The sequence below is a fragment of the Triticum urartu genome, chromosome 2A (genome assembly GCF_056163025.1).
Source record: "Triticum urartu cultivar PI428250 chromosome 2A, HENAU_Tu73, whole genome shotgun sequence".
Lineage (NCBI taxonomy): Eukaryota > Viridiplantae > Streptophyta > Magnoliopsida > Poales > Poaceae > Triticum > Triticum urartu.
Window position 1 is genome coordinate 663,214,186 of NC_141874.1, and position 8,450 is coordinate 663,222,635.

The following is an 8,450-nucleotide window of genomic DNA, read 5'->3' on the forward strand; positions in this document are numbered from 1 at the left end:
CTTCTCCATGATATATCCAGCGAGTATATGTACTTTCCAAGCCATACGTCGGTATGTGCGTGTTCGCAATGGTCTAATGCTGGTAGTTATGATTAAGGCATTTTCTACATGGGCAGAGTATTTTATCATCCTCACTGAATTTCTTTTGAATGAATTTCATAAATTCTTTGACACCTTCGATGTACTCATGGGAAAACAATGTACCATGAATCCAACGTCTATCCTTATGCACTGCAGAAAAAGAACCAACTCAATCAAAGGTTTACCCCTGCCATCAAATTAAAATGTACAGTATAGAAAACTAAAATATGTTTAGAATTATAATTATACTGCTTCACACTATAGTGAACACAGTTCATCAAAATATTTTTCTTTTGCTCTAACAAAGGAACATTCACCATTTGACAATATTTCATTGATTATTCCACATTAAAGAGGTCTACAAATCCGTAGTACACATTTTGTACACACCTGTTTGCACAAAATGTTTGTACAAGGGTAATGATCTTGGGTAGTTGGATGCAAGGAAATTTATAGGCATGATCCTCTCATAATTTAATTACTATAAACTCATCTTGTCTCTTGGTGTAGGGTTGATTTAGTTATAAAATTTTAAAACAGAGGAATACATGTCCTGTGGACCACCCCAAAACAGAGGAATACATGTCCTAGAGCTTGAGATGTTAATTCATCAGCTTTGCTGGATGAAGGCTGAAACCGTAGTAGGAATCACAGCTCATGTAAAAAATGTTGCTGATATAAAGTGCACAAAGTTATTTACAGATTGTGTAACTTCATTGCCGTGGCAAAGAATTCAATGGGCCACCATGCTGATTTTCGGCCGTGGCAGATTATGAAATCCAAATTATCTACTCAAGCTGCTGTTGATTTATCAGTTTATATCTTTCTGAAAAGCTGAAGCTAGCAGGACCAAAAGCTCATGTATCATACCTCTAGATCTAGATAGACTGAAACCTAAAGGGAAAAAGTTCACCCGGCAGGGAGATGAATCCCAGAAGCATTTGCTCTGCATCATACATCTAGATGTAAATAGGCTGAAACCTAAAGGGAAAAATTTCACCCCAAATTCTGAAGGGGAAAATTGCAAATCAGAATATTTAGTCAACAAATTCTGAAGGAGAGAGAGATGATTTCTGCTGGAGACATACCTCTTGCTCCTGGCTGACATTGATATAGGGAAAGAACGGGGGCTTGTCTGGTGAGCAAGTGTGGGCAGCGACTGGCTCGTCCGTGTGGCGGCTGGATTGTTGGCGTGGCAATGGCGGGCGGACGCTGGCTTGTCGATGCAACAAGGGCGCCCGGCGGCGAGGCAAGAGGCTGAGATGGACCACCCCGCCGGATCTAACCACCCTCGCCCGGGCATTCGTCGGTGGCACTGGCGGCGGCGGCGGCGATGGTCAACGGGATCTGGAGGATTGAGAATCGGGGAAAAGAAAGTCTCCACTACTTTTTTATGGGAAGCAACATAACGCAAAATACATTATCATGTGTCCAATGGCACCCACACGTATCCTCACAGTTTTATTTTCTTGAGATGGTCTGACCGACATGTGGACCAATGAATGGGCATGTACGCCACATCAGCAGGAGCACAATCCGTGACGGTCCGGATGGTGTATATTAAAAAAACGCTAGGCCCGACTAAGCCCGCTTGGTCAATCCGTGACGGATTCTGTGACGGTAGCCCGACGTCCGTCATCAAGGGCCCGCTGTTTTCGGGCCCAACCACGGCTTACAAATCGGTGACGGTAGTCGTGACAGGTCATGGTTTTCCGTCATAATTCGTGACGGATTCTAGGAACGTCAGCACGAATCCGTCATGGATTAACAGGTTTCTTGTAGTGTCCCTCTGGAACCGCTGCAAGCAGCCGCGCCTCCTCGTCGACCCCAACATCCCGTGCGACTCCAAGTGGCTCCCTCGCCCCGACGACGCTCGATTCGGACCCCCGGGGAGGGGCACAAGCTCGCGGGGAGGGGCCATGGCCTCGAGCCTGCTCAGCACAAACTAGAGGTGCGAGATGCCTATCCCCCTCATGCACGCGACGCGATTTCCTCTCCCTCGTCGTTTTGAATTTTGTTCGCGACTGGATGCGCAGGGCCTTTGCATTGTTGCGCATGGTGATTCTGGCGACGCTTGCTATTTTTGTTTTAAAATTGCAAATATCAGTTTTTTCTAATCATTTCCGGATCGGAAGCATGACAGGTAGAGTGCATTTCTAGGTTGTCTGTTTCAATTCTATGTTGTTCGACGGTTAAGCAATCCAGTTGTGTGATATGGTATCTGCGCGGCAGCGTCATGGCACCAGATGGTCGCAGATGAGCCCGTGCTCTTCTTTCAACCGAGCAAATATGTATTTATAGCTGATATGCTTCGTTTCCTCTGAGTGTATTTATCAAATCCTTTTAACGGCAGAAAGCAGAACTGCTTTCTTTTAAAGAAAAAGAGGAGTTGTCTTTTGTCCAAGGGCAGACTGCTCGGGTTTTTGCTAATTCAGTCATTGAACCTTGATGAATGACTCGGAAGAGTATGTATTTAGTGTATTGAAATTTTTTTATCAAGAATCCAAGATGCAAGTCTAGGTTCATATCTCGTTTCATCTTGGCCCATCCACAGACAGGAGTGCCCGAGCCTATTTTGGGCCGTTTTCACCTTCCTATTTGTAAGCCCGTGTTTATTGGTTAAGTGGTATTTGAACAAAAAGTTTTGAATCCTTTCGATAGCATACTGTCAAGCAGCATTTGGCATAACTCTGCACTCTTCCATCTCTCAGCCATAATCATTTGGAAACACTAAAAATCTGATGGCAAATCTGACGTTAGGGGGGAACCAATCACTGCTCTAATGGTGGGCTGCGCGCCGTGATTTGGCTGGTATCAGCAGTTTCTGATCTTTGACATCTAGGCTTATTTATGTAGAGATGAAAATGGAGTGAAAAGGGAAAGCCAACAAGGCTGGTAGAGCTGGAGGTGGTGTGGGCTACTGCCGTGTTGTAGCAGCATGAGCTATTCACAAGCAGTCTTGTATCATTTATGTTTATTTGACTACATATCTTGTTTAGGTGTCTCAAGCTAGGATCGTAATTCTTGCCCCCGTATCATGGCTTTAGGGTACTAATATTGTATGTATGGTTGCTATTTAACTCTTTTGGGTAAGAGGTTGGTACTGAGAAGTGAATACATTTATTGACGCGGTTTCTGTTCTGTGGATCTAACTAATATCTATGGCAAGTAGGAGTCATGCTAGTAAATGATTTCTGTGTCCTGATCTGGTCTGGGGTTTGAATTGCAGATTGGCAAGGCCGGTTGTGAGAAGTGGAAGTCCTGAGTGATGTTGTAAGTTGCCCGTCTCCCCCCTCTCTGTTACCGCTCGATTATGTGTTGGTCACTTCCTTCTGTCTTCAGTGTTTGCTCGGTGTCATGATGACAATGTGATCGCCCCTGTGTTGGTTTACTTATTTCCGTGTTAGTTTGGCTAGTGCTCCACCTAGTTTGTCAGTTAGATTTCGAATTCAGTCGCTATGCAATGGCTGATCTACTGCCTGCTCTTAATTCGGTCGTACAAATCAAATATGATTACTGCTGGCTGTGGAGGGGCTTTTTTCTGGAGTAATCAGACAGTAGGAGGGGCTTTTTTCTACTGCTTGTTTTTGCTTCAGTTGGGTACATGAATATCTGGTTATAAGGATTTTAGAGCCAGGACTTGTTCTGAATCTCTGGTTGTTTCATGCTGCTAGTACACACTTATAGTATATACTCTTAAGGTGATGCATGCATAATCAATACCAGTGTGAAATTTGGATTTTAAGATTATGGCTTAATATGTCGTCTCATGCTGTTGATTTCACTTGTGCAGAATCTATTGGCTAATCTTGGCAAGTTTTGCTCTGCTGACCGCCCATGCTACTGCTCTTTGTGGTAAGAGTCCTTGAGTGCTGAAGTGCATGTCTTAACTTGATTGTGCTTACAATTATGGGTTTACTCAAGTTATACCAAGGGCAGTAAACCATACAACATTCATTTGTTTGTACTTGCTAGTATTAAATTTATGCTCCTCGGGAAGTGCTGGTACTAGATATACCAAGTACCAACCAGACAAGGCTAAAGTATAGCTGATCAGGCTTGCACTGCCCTGAGTGATGCAAACCTATAGTGGTTCTTTTATAGTTCCTTAATCTACTGACTGATTTCTAGTAAAGCTAATATACACATTTGCTGGCTCTGTTAAGGGCTATTTTATCAGAGTGGTGGGTGTGTACTTTCGTAATCTAGTGGTTGTTCTAACATTTGTTATCAACTCATGTCATGTACTAATGTCATCATTTTAATTCCTGGGTTTCACATTAGAAGATAATCATGGTTTTGCTGTATCACCATATTTATCTTCTTTACATTTTGGCATACAGTTTATTAGGCTATATCATCATAATCATGGCCCACAAGAAAAAAGCAGAATTAGAACCCCAGGCCAGTCATGACGTTTTAGTTTATGCAGGTGTTGCGTATTTGGTCAGATTTCCTTACTTGCAATTGCTTCAGGCATAAGAATAAGCTTATAAGAACTGTGGTTGCACTCCACTCATTCAATGTTACAATATCATTATATCTTAATGCTGCAAGGGGAACTATTTTTACATTCTATCACAGTAATCACACACTAGTACATAGGGATCTATTAGCTTAGCAAAACTGGCATTTTGGCTGAGTATTAAACATCAAAATGTCCCTTCATCTGTCCCTGCTTACTTGTCTAAGCCTGACAATATTATTACTTCTAACTGTTGTGTGTTATTATCTTGAATACATTTCTCTTTTAATTCATTTTCAATCTTCCAAGCCTGGACATAGTTATTGTATCTTATTATCATCTTTGGAAGTGGCTGGACCCTTCCGCGAACCCTGCGCAAGCAGGAGCTACGTGCAGCGCGCTGCCCTTTTTATCATCTTGAAAATGTCACCACTACTTGTTTTATTCTCTGCGCACTGTGTTTACTGGAGACTAACATTCTCTTATTTGACCATGCAGTGATTACCTCTTCAAGCTATTGCTTATTGGAGACTCAGGTGTTGGCAAGTCATGTCTTCTGTTAAGATTTGCAGTAAGAATCTCTATCTCAAGCATGATCCATTTTGCTATCTCTTTCCCATCTATATATTATGGAAGGTTTCCATGTTAAAATTTAGGTAGTTTATGGATACATCATGGAGTTGACCATTTTGTTTATAGGATGTGTAAGCTGAATCATTATTTACAATTGTTCGAATTTAAATTGTTCAACATGAATAGTTCATTATTGGTAGCTAGTACATTTTCCCACAAGATGATGGGCATCCTTATATACTACTCCCTGTGTAAACTAATATAAGAGCGTTTAGACCAATCCCTCTGTACATTTTTCCGCCTGATTTAAAATGGTGCTCTCTAGAGAGTCAACGTGGACCCCGGCGCTGTTTCGAAGAGGAGTGGGAATCAATTTTCTGATGTCCTTTGTTGGTGATTTCCCTATCCATGAAATGATAAATTTTGAACAGATGTTAACTGTCAAATATTTCAAGCATATATAGCTCAAATACACTAGTATTTCTTGAATGCACCAAAACAAGAAGATAGCATGAAGACGTACAGCTAGGGTATGCATTTAGTAGGTGTTTTTCCGTTTTTAAGATTCATAATAGACTAAAAGAGACAGATAATTGAAGAAAAATACCCTACTGGATCTGCACGAGGGCGCGAACTAACAAGTTTTCACTTTCTCGACTGGTGCAGGGTGATCGACGAGAACTATTGCGGCCCGATGGGAGTCGTGCTCTTCAACTACTCAGAGGCAGACTTCACCGTGAAGCCCCGCGACCACATCATACAGATTATCGTCTAGGTGATTGCGACGCGGGAGGTCCCCGAGGTGGAGGACCTCGACGCCACCGCCCAGAGGTCACCGAGGTGGAGGACGACGCCACCGTCCGGAGTTCCTCAAGGTGGATGACCTCGACGCTTTGTACATACATCTAGAGAAGTGGTTTGGTTAGGTTGGTGGTGAAACGCTAGGGAAGGTACCAACCTTTTGATGATGGTTGTGTGTGTCCTTGTGATCTCTTCGAGTTGAGATGTTGAATGTTGCATCCATGAACACTGCAAGTGTTAAGATGGTTCTGTGAAATTTGCTTTGCACTGGACGTGTCTCTGATCTCCATTCATGAATACTGGATCTATTTTTATTTTATTTTAATTCCTAATTTGCTACTAGTAGCGTTGGGAAAAAAGTGCCCTACTAGTATTTAGGATACTAGTTGCGCTGGTATTGTAGCCACGCTACTACTACTTCATTAGTAGTAGCGCGAGTCTGTAATAGCAGTAGCGTGGGTGGCACATGCTACTGCTAACAAAGTTAGTAGTAGGGTGGGTTTCTCCCACGCTACTACTAACTATTAGCTGTAGCGTGATACTAGTAGCGCGGGTACCCACGCTGCTAGTAGCCATTTTACCGGTGTTGTTAGTAGCCATTTTACCCACGCTGCTAGTAGCCTTTTTCCTAGTAGTGATTGGAGAGCAAATCGGCCTTAGGGCCCATATAGGGTGCCCCCCTTTTTTAGATTGGGCAAAGTGGTGTCAAACAAGTTGTTTGTATAGGGCCAGCGTTCGATGGATTGCATGTTGCTGCTGGAGCTGCTGTATTGCAATAGCAAACGGCCTACTTATAGCCCTATTTATACCTTTTCTCGGGGACTTCAACGGGCCTTACAAGCTCAATAAATTGAAATTCTTCACCTTTTCCTCAGACAGTGGGAATGCATTTTCTTACTTGATTGACATTGACAGATATGTGTACCACACCGAACAAGCAATATGTCATATGCTTGATGTTCCAGCCAAGCCAGCTCTTTTTCTCAGTTCACTTATCCTTAGCGCAAAAGTAAAAATAAAATGAAAGAGAGTTTGCATTTGCAAATGAAATGAATATGGATCTCGAAAACCATAGATCTTCTGGTTACCATTGACTATCCGACACTTTCATCTATAGAGCGAAGCAAGAAATTGCATGGAAGGGCTTTTATGCTAATACCAGCCTTGTTTGGAACAATAGATGCAATCCATTTCAGTGTATGTCACTGAGTTCACCATTGGAGCTCGGAGAAAGAGCAAGAAAACTAAAGAAAGCATTAGCGCATTGGACTCGAAATCCAAATTGTGCTGGATGACAAAGAAAAAACAGAGAAATATTGGTTCTGACTGGTTGGTAAAAGGACTCTAAATCCTTTGAGTGGTTCGATTCCACAACAGAACAAAGAATGAAATGAATGAATGAAAGCCATGACCATGCCTCCAATAGGAAGGTCGAGGAACCTCGATTCGATGGTATTCTGATGACCCAACATCTTAGTAAGTTTCACCCCGACTTGAAAGTGGATACTATAATGCGAAATGGTATTATGTACGAGTGAGTTGTTTGAAGACGTGTTCAGGATGGTTGGAATAAATCACGTCTCCTTTTCAAAATGTGATCTCGGGGTCTTGAGCAATGTTGATACGTCTCCAACGTATCTATAATTTTTCATTGTTCCATGCCATTTTATTATAAATCTTGGATGTTTTATAATCATTTTATAGTCATTTTATATCATTTTTTGGTACTAACCTATTGACATAGTACCAAGTGCCAGTTGATGTTTTTTCCATTTTTTTTACATCGCCGAAAATCAATATCAAACAGACTCCAAATGCCATGAAACTTTATGGAGATTTTTTATGGACCCGATGGAAGATATTGGGCCAAGGTTGCACCTGGGGGAAGACCCAAGGAGGGGACAACCCATCATGGCACGCTAGGAGGCCCAGTCGCTCCCTGGCGGGTTGTGCCCGGCCACCTCGGGTGCCCCCCAGACCGCCTCTTTCCTCTATAAATACCCCAATTTTCCAGAAACCCTAGAGAAGTCGACGAAATATTCATCCAACTGCCACAGAGCCCAGAACCAACAGATCCAATCTAGACACCATCACAGAGGGGTTCACCACTTCCATTTTTGCCTCTCCGATGATGCGTGAGTAGTTCTTTGTAGACCTTCGGTTCCGTAGTTAGTAGCTAGATGGCTTCATCTCCCTCTTGATTCTCAATACAATGGTCTCTTGGAGATTCATATGATGTAACTCTTTTGCGGTGTGTTTGTGGGATCGATGAACTTTGAGTTTATGATCAGATCTATCTTTTTATATCCATGGAAGTACTAGAGTTTCTTTGATCTCTTTTATGCATGATATCTTATAGCCTCGTATTTCTTCTCCGATATTTGGGTTTTGTTTGGACAACTTGATATATTTATCTTGCAATGGGAAGAGGTGCCCGGTAGTGGGTTCGATCTTACGGTGCTTGATCCCAGTGACAGAAAGGGAACCGGCACGTATGTATCGTTGCTACTAAGGATAAAAAGATGGGATC